Source organism: Pyxicephalus adspersus, chromosome 6 (assembly GCF_032062135.1).
Source record: "Pyxicephalus adspersus chromosome 6, UCB_Pads_2.0, whole genome shotgun sequence".
Classification (NCBI taxonomy): domain Eukaryota; kingdom Metazoa; phylum Chordata; class Amphibia; order Anura; family Pyxicephalidae; genus Pyxicephalus; species Pyxicephalus adspersus.
This window is the reverse complement of record NC_092863.1, coordinates 26,066,004-26,082,886: the sequence shown is the minus strand read 5'-3', so window position 1 is coordinate 26,082,886 and position 16,883 is coordinate 26,066,004. Positions and strand designations below refer to the sequence as shown.

Sequence of the window (16,883 nt, the reverse complement as noted above, 5' to 3'; positions counted from 1 at the left end):
CCCCCCCCCCGCACCTACATTTTCGGCTTTGTACACCCCACCATCCTAAGGAAACTAGGGTTCAAAGAAGAGAAGCAGACGGGCTAACATAGTATGACAGTTATAGATTTATGAGAGATAAGTATAACTTTAGGGGCCCTTCCCCAATGCTCCTTTCTATGTAAGTGGCCCCAGGGGTCCCCAATTTAATTTAGGACTCCCAAGGCGCACTTGCTTTTAATACTGCAACCCCACTGTTGTATTTTTACAAGGTTTTACAATTCTAATCCCCATATCATGAAATTTGTAAAAGCTGGGATGCTGAAATTGTGAATGGTGCTAACTATAAGTGTTCCCTGTGCACCCTGAAAATTTAAAGTCATTATGACATACAGCTTAGGCGATATGAAGGTTTATACACAGAGAGCTGTAGGGCTGAGGAATGTGACATGCTGCATTTATACACACTGCTCTGATGACGTCATTACACACGCCCACTGGCCGGAGACATTGTTTGCACGATGTTACTTTTTTTTTTTTTAAAGACTCGCTGCTGTGCTCTCCTCACTCTAATCAGCGATCAGGTCCTATCAGCGGAGAACGGAGCGAGCAGAGCAGCCTCTCCGGTGTCCGTTCAGAGCTGCTGAAAATGTGCTGGGCGGAATAATCACAGCAGGTGGGTGGCCCGCCCCCCAAAAATGTACCCCGTATAATCAACGCAAGAACCTAACCAGGAGGGTGAGATTTGCTTACAAGTATTACTTTGGATGTGAAATTGGGGATCAGGATAAAGGCTAGGCACATAATATCTTCTGTCTGGTGTGTTACGTTGGCCTAACACAATTGTTGGATGGGGAAAGGAATAAAATGCCTTTTGCTATGCCTATGGTTCGGCGTGAGCCAAAGGACCATCACTCGAACTGGTACTTCTGTACGAGTAAAATTGCTGGGTTTTCGAAGAAGATTAGGTCACAAAATGTCTATCCTGATTGTGAATCTGCTCTGAAGCCAGTGCCACATGATGCAGGGAATCCAGTCCCTCCTACATCTGTTGTTATTGACATGTCGGATGAGGAACAGGATGATGTCGATGTTAATTAATGTTATGAACCCCAATTTGAAGAGGGAAATCCACATTTTTTTAGCCAGTCAGATTTAGATGATCTAGCAAGAGACCTGTCTATCAAAAGAGAAGTCTGAACTGTTAGCCTCCAGATTAAAGGAGTGAAATTTGCTACAAAAAGGAATCACAACTTTACACTTTTGTGATCGTCACACAAAGTTCGCGGGCTATTGTAATGTGGGTGTGGACCCACTGTGCCACTGACTGGGTATGCTCTGGAGGGGCGTAACTAAGCCGCTACCTGGTCTTCACTAGAGCCTCTGATGGTGAGGATAGGCTTGGGCCGCAGGGTAGCTGCCAGGTGCCACTCCAGAGTGATCCCTGGGTCAGTGGCAGCTGACCAGAGGTGTCAGGATACTCCGTGCAAGAACCGAGGGGGCTTGCGTGGCCAAGAGGAAGGTGGCATTCAGACAAAGTCCAAAAACAAGATCTGAGGTCAGGGTCAGGCGGCAATCAGGCAAAGTCCAAGGGTTAGTAAACGAGGTCCAGTACACAGCAAAGCAAACAGAGGAAGCACCTTTGCACTAGGAGTTTAGACAAGCTAAAACCTTGAGATTGCTCAGACAACCTCCTGTAGTAGGAAGTGCCTTTTAAATACTAGCAGAGATCCAGCCATAGGCTGTAGAAACAGAGGGAGTGTATGTGTTGCCTCATAGAGGAAGAGAGACACACCCACGCCAGCTCAAACACCGGTGCAAGTCTCCAGCAGGAAGGAAACTCTGGCATGGAACACGTACTGGGGTTACTCTACCTGAAAGATAGGACCCGGCGCCCGTGCCTGCAATAAGGAGCAGCGGCCCCGGCACGACCTGCAGGGCTAACAGTTATTACAAGCTGGAAAACAATATTTGCTTCTGTACCGACCTGAGTAGTCTGATGATGGAGTTCGGTTGCGAATACATACCAGAGCAGTGGCGATTGTTCATAGACTCGACCAAAGCAAGTTTGAAAGCTGTATTGCTGCATAAAAGTAATGAAAAACCTTCTGTTCCTCTTGCTCATGCTGAGGAAATGAAAGAGACATACGAATCTGTGGAGGTTATTTTGAAAATGATTACCTATTCAGAACACAAGTGGAACGTCTGTGGTGACCTGAAGGTGGTGGCACTCCTTCTTTGCCTGCAATTGGGATATACAAAATATATGTGCTTTCTGTGCCTGTGGAACAGTCAAGATGACAGCAACCATTACAGTGAATGAATGGCCACCCAGACCCGAACACACTGACAACGTGAAGCATAAATCACTTATTGATCCACAGAAAATTTACCTTTCGCCACTTCATATTAAACTTGTAGAGATTAAAATTGTAAAGAGGTGACTACCTGATTAGGGAGGGCTCTTAGCTTTACAAGACTAAGACCCTTCCCTAATCAGGTAGTCACCTCTCTACATCCTACTACAAATATAGAATTTATCTAAATAGAATTTAAGAATGGTACCTTCAACCAACTAAATAGATGCTTTAATCCTCATGGGTGTTTCAAGCATTAGATTTCTGATACCACACTGTTTTATCAAACAAGTAAAAATCTTCAATTTGATAACAACATCTTTATAAGGGATAATTGGCATGTTCCTTTTTTTTCTTTTTGCCTATACTTGTTCAACTGCATCCTACTGGTATGTATCCATTTACAATTCATAGACTAAATATATTAGTTTCCATCATCATTTAGGAAAACATATTTTCAACCTTTTTTCATTCTAAATAGCATGTAATCATTGCTGAAATATACCTCACTCATGTCCTCAGAAAAAGGTGACTATCACGTTTACTTACCCGCAACTACTCAACTGTAAGGAGCCTATTCAGGCACCCTGCTTATTTTATTTCTGTTAAAGCTTTACATATATACCTGTACATCATCAAAACATGATCAAAACATCTTTAAACAAATGTCTACACACTGTATAATATGACACACAACTATACTATCATATAATAACTTGATATGTCATGATATTATGAGTGATTGGAGTGTATATATGGAATACATACTTTTATTTAATTGCAAAATAATTCTAATAATATATCTTACAATATTTATATATCTCAGATATCTCAAATACTCATTACTTACTCAATCTCAGAACCAAACTCATTAAAATTACTTCAGTTATTTTGAAATGGCGCAAGGATATTTTATTGTTGTTTTTTTCTTTAAAACACATGCACAGACAGTACAGTCCATAAGTTAACACTCCCCTGATGAAGCCCAGTGGGGCAGAACGTGTCTGGTTCGCATAAGACTAATACGGTTACATTAGGAATTCAGTTAGAAGTGTATGTATGTATGTATGAAGCCAATAATGTATCAATACATAATTAATGCTTTCATCTAAACTTCTTGGAGCCTGAACCTCTTTCTATTGTCCTCCTTTTATATTTTGAATACTCAAAGCAGTAGCTCTACATCACAATTAGAGGGAAAGTAACTTTTCAACCTCATTACGTAAATAATTTATAAGCCCAGTGTCACGGGGTAAGAGGGAAATGGAGGAACACCAGAATCAAAACATGAACATAATGACAAGGGACTAGACCTCCAAGCTAGGGAGAGAGAAATGGTCACCACCTACTGCAACCCTAAATCTAGCCCTGACTCCTGTCAGTATGAATAGACCCTGAAGGTGGGAGGATTCATACACTGGAACCTGTCCCTAGGAGCCCTGAAATGCCCTGGGAGTAGTGACAGGGTATGAGACTACTGGTTCCTTCCCAGATGAACGAACCAGCGTCCCCCTGAGGCCTAGTAACAACGAGCAAAGGGTAACAACAAAATACAAAAAGCAGTAAACTTATCTTCAATAGGAAATGGATGCATAGAAACTCATGAGAGGACCACACACCAGCTCTTCCTCCTTCAAGCAGAGAATATCAGCCGCATGGCCTGAATAGTAAGGCCAGGCTTAATAGAGGAAGAGTAATGATAACAAGCTGCAACTGAGACCAGAGGTGTGGTCATTACCAACAACACTGAAACAAGTGAAAGCAAAGAGACTGTCAGATAACCTCACGTGCTGCCAGTCTCTCAGATCTTGTAACTTCAGTCACGGGAGAGCCCGTGACAGTACCCCCCCTTCTACGGGTGACCTCCAGACACCCAGGGCTGACTTTATCTGGATGAGCCCTGTGAAATGCTTTCACTACGTGCCTAGCATTAACGTAGGTCGCTGGAATCCACATTTTCTCCTCTGGACCGTAGCCCTTCCAGTGAACGAGATACTGGAGGGATCTACGGAGGATTTGGAGGTCCACTTTCCTGGCGATCTGAAATTCTAGATTACTGTCCACCGTGACAGGAGCGGGAGGCAAGGAGGACGGTTTACAAGTAGCTCTTCAGCAGAGATTTGTGGAAAACATTATGACTTTTTAAAGCCTGCGGAAGGGTGAGACGAAAGGCTACCGGGTTAATAATGGCTGAGATCTTATAGGGACCAATACACTTTTGGACCCAACTTCCAAGGTACTTCCATCTTTATGTTTCTTGTGGACAGCCACACCGAATCACCCACTCTTAGATCCGGACCACTTATACGCCTCTTGTCAGCCATTCCTTTATACTTGTTGCCCATCTTTTTTTTAATTATTTTGAATCTTCCGCCAAATACATGACAAAGAAGAGGAAAATCTTTCCTCTTCTGGAATACCAGAAGTCTCAGTACCGGAAAATGTGCCAAACTGTGGATGTAACCCATATGCCCCAAAAAACGGCGACTTATTGGTGGACTACTACCTACGGTTATTTATGGCAAACTCGGCCAAAGACAAAAATGAAGACCACTCCTCCTGATTCTCTGAGACAAAACATCTCAAATAAGTCTCCAGATTCTGATTAGTGCGTTCAGTCTGTCCGTTCGAGTGAGGATGAAAAGCCGAAGAGAAGGACAATTGTATCCCCAGGCGAGTGCAGAACGCGTTCCAGAATCTGGAAACAACCTGCGTCCCCTTATCAGACACCACATCAGAGGGAATACCATGTAGCTTCACGATGTTATCCACAAACACTTGTGCGAGGGTTTTAGCATTAGGTAACCCTGGTAATGCTATAAAGTGCGACATCTTACTAAAGCGATCAACAACCACCAGGATCAAAGTCTTTCCTGATGAATTAGGCAAATTTGTGATGAAGTCCATGGATAAGTGAGTCCAAGGTCAGGACAGAATGGGCAACGGAAGTAGAGATCCTGAAGGCCGAGTTTGTGTCACCTTAGCACGTGTACAAGTACTACAAGCTGACACATAACCTTCCACACATTTACGCAACCCTGGCCACCAGAATCTACGAGAGATGAGATCAACCGTGGATCTGCTCTCAGGCTGTCCTGTAAGAACTGTACGATGATGTTTCCTTGAACACCCTGTGCCGTAATTCGGGAGGAACCAACAACTTCCCCGGAGGACAAGAATCCGGTGCATCTCCTTGGACCTTCAACACCTCTGCCTCAAGATCGGGATAAAAGGGCCCATATTACTACTCCTACAGACAAAATCGAACCAGGATCTTCCAAATCACCCCCCCCCCCCAGGAAAACTATGCGACAAAGCGTCCACCTTGACGTTCTTGGCCCCAGGGCGATGGGTGACAATGAAGTTAAACCTGGTTAAAAAAACAGCGACCATCCGGGTTGCCTTGGGTTTAGACGTTTAGCCGACTCCAAGTAAGCAAGATTTTTGTGATCCGTAACTACCGTAATAGGATGAACCGCTCCTTCCAAGCAATGATGCCATTCTTTAAAAGCCAACTTAATGGCCAGCAACTCCTTATTACCTACGTCATAATTTCTTTCTGCATTAGAGAGTTTCTTAGAGAAAAAAGCACAAGGGCGCCATTTACTAGGTGAAGGACCCTTGGACAAGACTGCCCCTACCCCTACCTCAGATGCATCAACTTCCACAATAAATGGCTGTGAAACATCTGGTTGCACCAGTTTAAGGGCAGAAGCAAAACACTCCTTAATAGCTGAAAAGGCTTGTAAGGTCGCCTCAGACCAGACAGAGATTTCCGCACCTTTCCTAGTCATGTCTGTTAAAGGTTTAACTACAGTCGATTAATTCAAAATAAATTTACGGTAGTGGTTAACCCCAAAAATCGCATAAGCGCTTTCAGATTTTCGGGTTGATCCCAGTCCAACACCGCACAGACCTTTTCAGAATTCATCCGAAAACCCCGAGGATGAGAGTAGATAACCCAGGAATTGCACCTCCGGAACTGCAAAGACACAATTCTCCAACTTAGTATACAGTTTATTCTCTCTTAGGATCTGTAACACTTGATTCACATGGTGCTGATGAGTCTTCATGTCTGGAGACCTAATTAGTATAACATCCAGATACACCACAACAAACCTGCCCATCAGATGATTAAAGATGTCATTAATGAAATGTTGTAAAACCGCAGGAGCATTGGTTAACCCAAAAGGCATGACCATATTCTCAAAATGGCCCTCAGGGGTATTAAAGGCCGTCTTCCATTCATCCCCCTCCTTGATCCTTACCAGATTATATGCCCCCCTCAAATCCAATTTAGAGAACACCTTGGTGCCGACAATCTGGTTCAACAAATCCGGGATCAACAGAAGGGGGTAAGGATCACGGACAGTAATACGATTAAGCTCATGGAAGTCCAAACATGACCTAAGAGTTACTTCCTTCTTCTTAACAAAGAAAAACCCTGCAGCTACTGGAGATTTGGATGGTTTGATATGACCTTTAGCCAAATTCTCAGTGATATATTCTCGCATGGCCGCCCTTTCAGGTTCGGAAAAACTATACAACCGAGACTTGGGTAACTTAGCTCCGAAAATAAGGTTGATTGGGCAATCATACTCCCGATGTGGAGGTAGTTCCTGGTCTCCACCTTCCGAGAATACTTTAGAAAAATCAGAAATAAATGAAGGTACAACCTTAGTGGTTGCCACAGAAAGCGATGTGTTAAGACAGTTGTCTATGCAATAATCACTCCACTCAAGGTTCCGTCTCGCTTGCCAATCGATGGTAGGATTATGTTTGCTTCACCACGGTAAACCTAGTACAAAAAGAGCAGCCAGACCCTCCAGCACAAAACACGAGATGGATTCTTGATGAGAATCAAGAATCTTGCACCATTTGTGACAAATATTTCTGTGTGAGTGGAGCGGAATCAATTGCAAACACCGAAATATTTTTGTCTAATGTACTTGTTGTCAACCCATGTATACGGACGAACTGACCATCAACTAAGGTAATCCCTGCCCCACTGTCAATAAACACTTCAATTCCCACCGTTTTGGAGTATAGTATCACCTCGGCAGACAGGAGAAATCGGGTACTACCTTTAAATGACAAAAGTAAATTCTCTGATTCCCCACCCAGACCACCAAGAGTAAAATGAGAGTTAGACACATTTTTTTTCCTTTTGTTTTCACTTGGGTGTTAAACATAAGGGCATATGTTAACAAAATGTCCCCGTTTTCCACAAAAAAAAAGAGTCCCTTCTTAAGCCTAAAGTTCTTATCTCCAGATCCAGGGGTAGCTCCTCCCAACTGCGTAGGTTTGGGAGCGTAGGCGGCGGCTCTGCCAGGGACCAGGCCGCGAAGCTGCTGCCTAAAGTAGCAGAGGACCTCGCGAACGAGGGCACCAGTGGTGGGGCCCTTACACCCACGTCCTAGCTGGACACCCAGCAGGCCAGGGATGCCAAATCCACCCCTACAGCCAAGGAAACACAGGGGGTCCAGCTTCACCTATCCCAAGCCCTCTCTTTCCCCCTTCCATGGAGGATATAGCCTGCTTCAGCACTCCAGCTAGTGGGAAAGAGGAAGCATGGGACTAAAAGGAGCATCTTCGCACCCTACCTACCAAGTATGACCTGGATCAAAGCATTAGTATGCTTCAACATACTTGCACAGAGCTTTCCTCACAGCTAGTATCTCTATGAGGAAATTCTATTGCGCCATAAGGCCCAAATATGTGCTTTTCGGACTTCAAGACTGGAAATCGCAATAGAAGAAACAACTGGAAACGGTACCTACCTCTGAATTGGTTAACGCCGGTTACTCCATTTTCTCCAAACTACTGGACATCCTATCTGATGTGGAAATAGAAATAGATAGGGTTCATAGAACCCCGGGTCTATGCAGCAGAGAACTGCAGAGACCTAGAGATGTCATCTGTTGGATACATTTCTTTCATACTAAGGAAGACAGCATGTACAAGGCTTGTGATGCACAATCTATTGGATATGCCTGAGTGCAACTACAACTTCTGCCTAACCTATCTAAGCATACACTTGTTCTTCGTAGGGCTCTGAAGCCACTACTCACTGTGCTGCGCAAACAGAACATCCCATACAGGTGGTGGTCCCCCATTCATCTGATCCTCCTTCAAGGTGGAAAGAACCATATTTTCCTGGGACCCACAGCTCCTGACAGACCTCTGTCTTTCTGAGGTTGTAATCCAAGATTGGCTTGCTGCAATTTCCTCCCTAACCAGAGGCTCAAATACGGCAATCCACTGCTGTAGATTGGCCTCCTCCGCATCTCCTGCCATGGGACCTGTACGCCTGACAGCATCTCCCACACCACATCTAGTAACCACTCCTGAGGATCACTGAAGCCGGATGGGATATATTTCAAGTTCCCTCCATCATTGTTTTTACACCTCTCCAGCCTTCCTTGTTCTCCTCTTGTTCCAGCTCCAAAATGGAACTCCAGTCTGTTCACTCTATTGGTTGCACATTAGTGCCTATTCAAGGAATTTGTTATGGCTCCAAGATCTGTGGCTCCAGATGACATCCTTTTCTCCCTAGGATCCACAAAGACGCCATCCTGGTTTCCAGCTGACCCTGCTCATCTGCTGCATTATTCCGCATGCTAAGGTACTATCAGACGCCAGGACTCTTACTCCACCTAGTCCGGGGATGTTCATGGGGACGACAACACAAATGACCATCTACAGAGGCGGTCCTTTCGTTTAGCGAATAATATGCTTATTTTCAGGTTACTAAGGTAATAATGTGGTATGTAAATAACATGGAAAGCGGGGCTCTCAATTGAGGGATTTTGAAAGGTAAAGCAGTTGGCAGAATATTGAAGTATTGAATATGATTATTGAAGTATCTTCGCTGAATATTTATGATATGTCAAGGGCGAGACCCTTTTTTTACTGATATAATAAGAAGGAGAGTTAGGTGAAAGACTCAATCAAGGGAAGCAAATCACTGTTGATTTAAGTGATCATATAGACACATTACTGAAGTTATAAGTTGAGTTATTGGTTGTGTGCTGTTGGTTTGTATAATGATTTATTACATTTTTGCCCTGGATTTTGTAACTTTTACACAGGTTTTTTCCAGGCGGGAGTCCCTGTCCTAACTCTGACTTTATAACCAGGAGTTTGGAAATACACCTTAATTCTCATACACTTGGTTATCATATTTCCTCCCCAACGTTAGTCTTACATCGCCATGACACAACGGCATCTCCAGCCCTAACTTTTGAAAATCAGCATTCTCAATGCCAAGGGGCTAAACAGCCCTTCAAAACGCTCACAAATTCTTTATAGCCAACACAAGGCCAGAGTACACATTCTCCTTTTTCAAGAAACCCACGTTCAAACAAGGTATCATCATAATAGGGGGAGACCTAAACTTGGCTCTTTCACCTAGAATTGATACTTCACTGCGGAAGACCCCCGTTTCCCACTCTAAACTTAACGCATTTCGATCCAAAGTACAAGAACTACAACTGATTGACATGTGGTGCACTTTGAACCCCACAGTCAAGGATTACACTTTCTAATCCTAATCCACATTGTGCATACTCACGCTTAGATTACATCCTTATTAGTCATAAAGCATTAGAGTTATAGTGTTAGGAAAAGCTCATCTGTCCGGCGACTCCGTGCTGTGCATCATCGTGGTAATAGACACTGTCTGTTCTGTCCAGCAATGTCACTTGCGGCAGCAAGGAGAACTGGGATACCAGCAGCCCCTGCTTCCCTTTAGATGTGCAGCCTGATGGATTTATGGCATCCCCAGCATCCATTGTAAGGCTGTGCACAGCTGAAGGGGATTCTAGAGGCTGATCAGCTACTGATTCAGTCCTGCACTGCTATTGGGTGCTGGGATTTAAAAGCCTCTCTGCTCCCAGTCATCAATGCCTGTTGTAGCGTTTATTTGGTCTAATCTGTGCTGGAGATTTATCGTCTGATTTACTATTGCTGACCCTGCCTGTTTCTGACATTGCCAGTTTTTGCTGCCTGGACCGACCTTTGCCTGTGACCTCAACTCTACTTGTGTTTTGTCCTTGTGTACTTTGTTTGGTGGATGAATATTCTGTGTATGACCTCTGCTCTTTATTCTGGACTTGGCTATGTTAGGAACTTGGTACTGCTATCTATGGGCACCTGGCTTGCTGCCAGCCCATTCCCAGACACTATCCCTTGCTCAGTAAGTCCTGGGGGCAACCGAGTGCTGGGAGACGTAACCAGTCTCCCGAGGCTGAGCGGGGGCTTGCTATAGGTGAAGACTGCGGTGTTAGATTGGGGAACTGGTGCTGACCAGGGCCTTACACATAGAGCATTAGATGTGTACTGAGATGTCTATTGACGGTTGTCCCTGGTCCAATCACTCCTCTGTTTCGGTGACGTTATAAATTACAAATCTGGGCAGAAAGGAATGGACTTGACAATGCAAGCAATCAATAATTTTTTTAGCAATCGCGTTTCTTACTCTACACAATAGGAAGCCTTGAAGGTAGTCATCAGAGGTGTGTTAATTCAACAAGGGGTGCGTCTCAAAAACAAAGGAACTCAAGATATAGCAGACACCTCAAGCAAAATGTGTTCCCTGGAAATAAAACATAAGCAGAATATGACCATGGATGTCTTCTTGGAGCTGACAGCTGCCAGGAAACATCTCCTTCAGTTATATGACCTGGCTCACCAAAAATAGAGACAGGTACCATAGGCTAGTGTACCAATATGGGAACAATGTGGCAAACTTCTTGCACAGGGCTACATCCTAGAGCATGAGTCACGAAAATTTCTTCTATTTGCACTCCACAGGGGACAACTACTTCTATACCCCAAGACATTCTACAAGGGTTTCAAAATGAATTTTCAGATTTTAAAAATCTTGATTCCACACACGTATCCTTACAGTCTTTACAAGTCTACATAGAATCCTACTGCATTAGACCAAGACATTGTGTCTCATCTAGAAACGCTTTTCACCAAAGAGGAGGTATCTATGGCCATCAAAACCATCCCAACGGGTAAAAGCCTGGGCCGAAAAAATTACACTGCCTCAATTTGGTTCCGTTTTTTTACGAGCGTCTTTTCTTCAGTCAGCAGATACCCTTTTCCCGCCGCAGAGCTTAGAAGCTCACCTCGTGGTCCTTCCAAAACCGGGTAAGGATCACTCTGTATGTACCAATTATAGACCTATACCACTGAATAATGTGAGCGCCAAGATCTTTTATTAATGGCAAAAAAAAATTCACCATACATGCCATCTCTGATGCATTCTGATCAGGTAGGGTTTATTTATGGAAGGGAGGCTAGGGACAATACTCAAGACAATCGTATTGAAGCAAGCAGCTAAATCTCTAAATATACCTATGTGTTTCCTCTCAGTTGATGCAGAGAATGTGTTCAGTAGGTTGAATTAGGAATTTATGTACGCATTATGTAAGAAAATCGGTCTGGGCCCTACTATGATCTCCCACATTGCAGCCCTGAATTCAGACCCACGAGCTCGGGTGCAAGTATATGGCTCCTTTTAAGCCCTGTTCTCAATGCAAAATGGCACCAGGCAAGCATGCCCTCCACTACTGTATGCATTAGTTATAAAACATTTGGCTGTTGCCCTAAGAACAAATCCCGACGTTACAGGCATACAGATAGAAGACACACAATATAAAATTTCTGACTTATTAATTATCTTAACATCACCCCACCTCTATACCCTCTATCTTAAAGGAGTTTGAAAGATTTGGTAAAGTAAGTAACTTTGGAGTTACAACAAGTGGAAATTGTTCAATGTAACTCCCCCCTAGGCCTAAATCAACTCTATATGCATCAACACTACCTTTCAGTTATGTAATGATGCCCTCAAATACCTGGGAGTTCATATTACATCAGACCCTGTTAAAGTATATATAAAAAATTATACGCCTTTAATTAGCAAAAATCAGTCAGACCTCCAAAAATATGACTATTTTTGCCCTGGTTCACCAGAAATAACTCACTCAAAACGGACATCTTACCGTGCATATTGTATATCTTTAAAACAGTGCCGATACACCTCCCTGCTCCATACCTATGAAATTTGCAACTCTTTACATCATTCATATGGAAAGGGAGACACGCACACATAGCCCTAAGTTCACCGATCAAACCCAGGCGGGGTTTGGGGAGGCGGGGCGAAAGTCCCTAATATTTTTTAGTATTACAGGGCTGCCATCCTAATAGAAATAGTGGACTGGTTTCATAATAGAGACAAAGTTGGGTATTATTTGAGAATACATTATCTCCATTGGATCCACGATCGCTACTGTGGGTTAATAACACACTACTAGGCCTCAAACATCCCCTTCCAAAGCTAACCACAGACCTCTTGAGCACATGGGACAATCTTACGCATGGAGAAGCTGTCCTCTAAAATACGACTTGCCCCCAGCAACGAATACAGAGCGGTTCCTAGATTGTAACAATGAGCATAGGCACCTTCATACCATCGAACAGACAACTCCCAACCCCCACTTCTCTGAAAATTAGAGATTGTGGTAATTTGGCCCCATGGTTTCAATATCAGCTACTCCCTTCTATTGTCTCCTAAAGGTATATAACACACTCACAGGCTCTGATGTCCCTAAAAACCCCAAAGTGGCATTACTATCTATGCTTCTGGGCACAATTAAATCTACAAAAAAGTATTACATCACCCCTTAACAGCAGCCAGAGAAATTATTCCCAGGTTTTGGAAACAGACAAATACTCCCTCCATGAAGGAATGGTTTATGGAACTAGAGAGGATCCAACATATGGAAATGTTGGTAACAGATGACAAAGATAAATTTGAAAAATACAAAATATTGTGGTCGGCTTGAGACTGGATTGAGGAAATCCCCCAGTTCCAGACCTACCTGTCCTAAGGTGGCACAAGCCCCTTGGCATTGCTACAGTGCAATCTTTTCACTTTATACAATCTCTTCTTTATCCCATTTATGGCCTGCATATTTTATTTCAATCATACTCCCTTTCTCCCCTTTTTCTGTCCCCAAGACTATCCCCCCTCCTTTCCCCCCTTTCCAACTCTTCAGGGCTCTATGTCTGTGTGTATAACCCTTGTGTAACCCCCTTAATTCATGAACAAATGGCACCCATAGGTGAATCATATGTTCTTGAATTTTTTTTTATGTATATATACCTTTAAACTTATGTACGTATTTTGAAACTGTAGTGTTTAATATTAACCGCCCTTGTTGGTTTTATTATTTAAAATTTCTCATGTATGATTCATCTGACTGTTGTATACATTTACGTTAATTTGAATACGTATTATTGGGCTGATATTTCATGCAATTACATGAAACTACACGCCGCTGCCTGCGGCGTATTTCCCCGAGCCGGGGCCAAGTGCAGTCGCCTGCTGGCTTACAGGATTGATAAATGAGCAGTGGGGTCGAGAATTTGCCAATTAAGGCGATAAATTTTCAGCTGCGCGATTCAGGAGGATCTGTTAAGCTCTGTCAATGGTGATATAGTAATCAATTAGTGTACACCTGGCCCCTGTTCTGTGTGCATCCACAGTCTATTACAGGTCAATTTGAATCTTTAGTGATTGATCTTTTTTTGGGTACATTTTTATGTTACATTATACAAATTCACAAAATTGCTTAATTTATACTTTGATTTGTTGGAGTTGTTGTTTTGATACTTTTTTTGTTTGGTTGCAACACTGCAAACTAATTTATATCAAGCCGTATATATAATAATTAGCACTTTATAATATGTTATCACACAATAGTATAAATGTAAAAAAATTGTGAACAAGCATTTTGGATCTGTTTCAAATTTTATTATAGTTTGGCTTTAGAGAAATCAAATATTTGAAAAAAAGACCATTGCCAAAGATGTTATAATACATGTATCAAGGAACATTTAGCGATTTCATTTGTGTGTGTATATCAAAGTACATTTAAATGCATTTTCACTTTAACTATTTTAACTGGACTGGTTTGCGGAGGGGGGTATTAATCAAGTAAGTTTGCTTGTCTAGTATGAGTTTTGTAATATTTTTTGTAATATTCATTATTGTTAGCTTCATCTTTTGCTGCAATGTTTTTGTGCCTGGTTTCTAATTACCGTTTCTGTGGTTTAGCAATTCTTCAGCAATGTTTTGGCATTTTATCCACAAATAATTAGTACAAATGTATGCATGGTTTCCACTACAAACTGGTACTTGACCCCCCTCCTTGCCTTTCTTATTCTCAAAGTCATATTGTCATTTGAATGTATTGTCTACATATTCATTTTATGAATACATTTGCATGGTCTTTATTTCTTTTATTTATTTTTTATTAGTCTGACACTTGCTGAATAAGTTGTAGTTTTCCTTTAACATACTTCCCTCATGTTGATTTGCTGCCGCTAATCTACAGAACTCCTCTGTTCATTTGTAGTAGTGTTATAGGTTTGTTCTCATTGTGTTGTGCTTCCCGATCTTAGCCCTATTGTACTTGATAGACTTATGTCTTTTTTGAACCTAACCTACTATGTAACTATGTATACAAGCACACTTCCACTCCCTGTCCAAACAGAATGTCCAGCTCTCCAGCTCAGTTGCATACTCATTCTAACACACCTGATAGTGATGGAAGGAGGTCCAGGTTGCCAAGCACAACATTAGGCCGCATTTATTGACAAGCTCACATGAGGCAATCGGATGTTACCTGGATCAACAGTCACTGTTACTTTAAAGCCTTAATACCCAGTTATATTCTGTGCTTCTAGAAAAGCATCCAGCTTTTTCATAAAGCAATCTATAGTAGTTGCTGAAACTACTTCCTAAGGAGCCGATTCCACATTTTCACAGACCTTACAGTGAAGAATCCCTTCCTCATCCGGAGTTTAAAATTATTTTCCTCCAGACGCAAAGAGTGCCCCTTTGTTCTTTGTAATGATCTCAAAGTGAATAACGGGGAAGAGAGTTCTCTATATGAACTATTTATATATTTATACAGGGTGATCATATACCCCCTTAAACGTCTCTTCTCAAGGGAGAATAGATTCAGTTCAGCTAATCTCTCCTCATAGCTGAGCTCCTCCATTTCTTTTATTAATTTAGTTGCCCTTCTCTGCGCACTCTCCAATTCAGCAATGTCCTTTTTGTGAACTAGTGCCCAAAACTGAACAGCATTTTCTAGATGTGCAAATATACTTTTTATAAAAACTTTACATTTCTGTATTTTATTCTTGATACAAAACACACTGTATAAAAACATACAAACACTTCAAAAAACATGTTTCTCTTATTGGAGTACAATATCTTTTACATATAGTTTACCTTTTGATGCCATTGAACTGTCCTTGATGAGTTTCCCTACAAGGGCTTCCTCAGAAGGACATGTTTTAGTAGTAATTAAAGTTTCTTTAACTCCTTTAATAAAACAAAAGAGAAATATATATAATAGTATGATTACAGCCTTGCATGGTATAAGGTTGTATTTAAGAATCCCAAGAGTAAAACTCACACTCACTTAACATAGATGTGTGACTATTTTATCTTATTAGTGAAGTTTTAGATAGGCAGCTGTTTAATTCATAGGGTGAATACTTATTGAAGTAGATTTTCAAACCTGAATGTTGATTTCCCCTCCTTATTAAGGTATCTCTTCTGCATTCAATGTTATCAATCACCTGCGGAGGTCATATTTCCCAATGTTAAGTTGTAAACACATGATTGTCACATCTCTTTCCTTATAATAAATCCATTATTTAAAACAAATTTCTATCATTTCATGACTTAAATAATTTTAATTGATTTCTAATCCTTTAAATTTTAATGAGTTATTATATCTCTTCATCTATTGAGTTGCATAATATATATACAACTATTTTAATACCAGTTATGATGAGAATGAGCTGAAAAATCCCTCCATATGCCATTGATTCAATTGACTATGTTTAACATATCCATTAAAAGCACTTGCCCGTTGTTAAACCTCGATCTCACTACACAACTCCCACAAATTTCCAATCAGTATATACATAATAACGCACTTACTTTTAAGTTGTTCATTCTATGGTGGCAGGATTAGATGGAAAGGAATCCATATATAAAGCCCCATGTTTAGGAACTGCAGCTGCTGCTGTTGCCTGAGATCCAATCACTTTTTATGTGTTTAGCTTGTCTCCCTCGTGGTGCAGCTGAACCATGACGTCAGCTTCCGGAAAAACTTCCGGAAGCAGTGTAAATAGAGCATTCTTTTTACTGAGGAGAAAGATTGGTTTGATAAATCCACTACATTCTTTACAACTACTGCAATTGATGGTACCATACATACATTGTATGGTATACATTCTTTTTATTTGTTGGTGTTTCAAAGTGACTTTTTACCAATTTATCTCTTAGTGATGGGGTTCCACTGTAAGTAATAGATGGAAACGTTCCAACACATTTTCTAATGGAAGGATCTTCTAGCAATAATGGCCAGTATCTTTTGAAAATTTTTCAAAATATTTTCATGATCTTCAGTATATTTTGTTAAAATTCTAGTATTAGGGTTTTTTTCT

At 41.6% G+C, this 16,883-nt stretch overlaps 1 protein-coding gene and 1 long non-coding RNA gene across 6 annotated transcripts in view; one reads left to right on the top strand and one right to left on the bottom strand.

The window, feature by feature from the left end:
- The window catches only part of LOC140333355 (uncharacterized), a 23,463-nt gene extending 7,006 nt beyond the window's left edge, over positions 1-16,457 (bottom strand). The window contains exons 1-3 of the long non-coding RNA XR_011921337.1: positions 16,375-16,457; positions 15,655-15,747; positions 2,007-2,105 (exon numbers count right to left, since the gene is read on the bottom strand). This is a non-coding gene — a long non-coding RNA (uncharacterized lncRNA). The remainder of the gene's footprint in view (positions 1-2,006; positions 2,106-15,654; positions 15,748-16,374) is intronic.
- The window catches only part of FANCC (FA complementation group C), a 187,981-nt gene that overhangs the window by 18,730 nt on the left and 152,368 nt on the right, over positions 1-16,883 (top strand). The gene's annotated exons all lie outside the window — the stretch shown is intronic.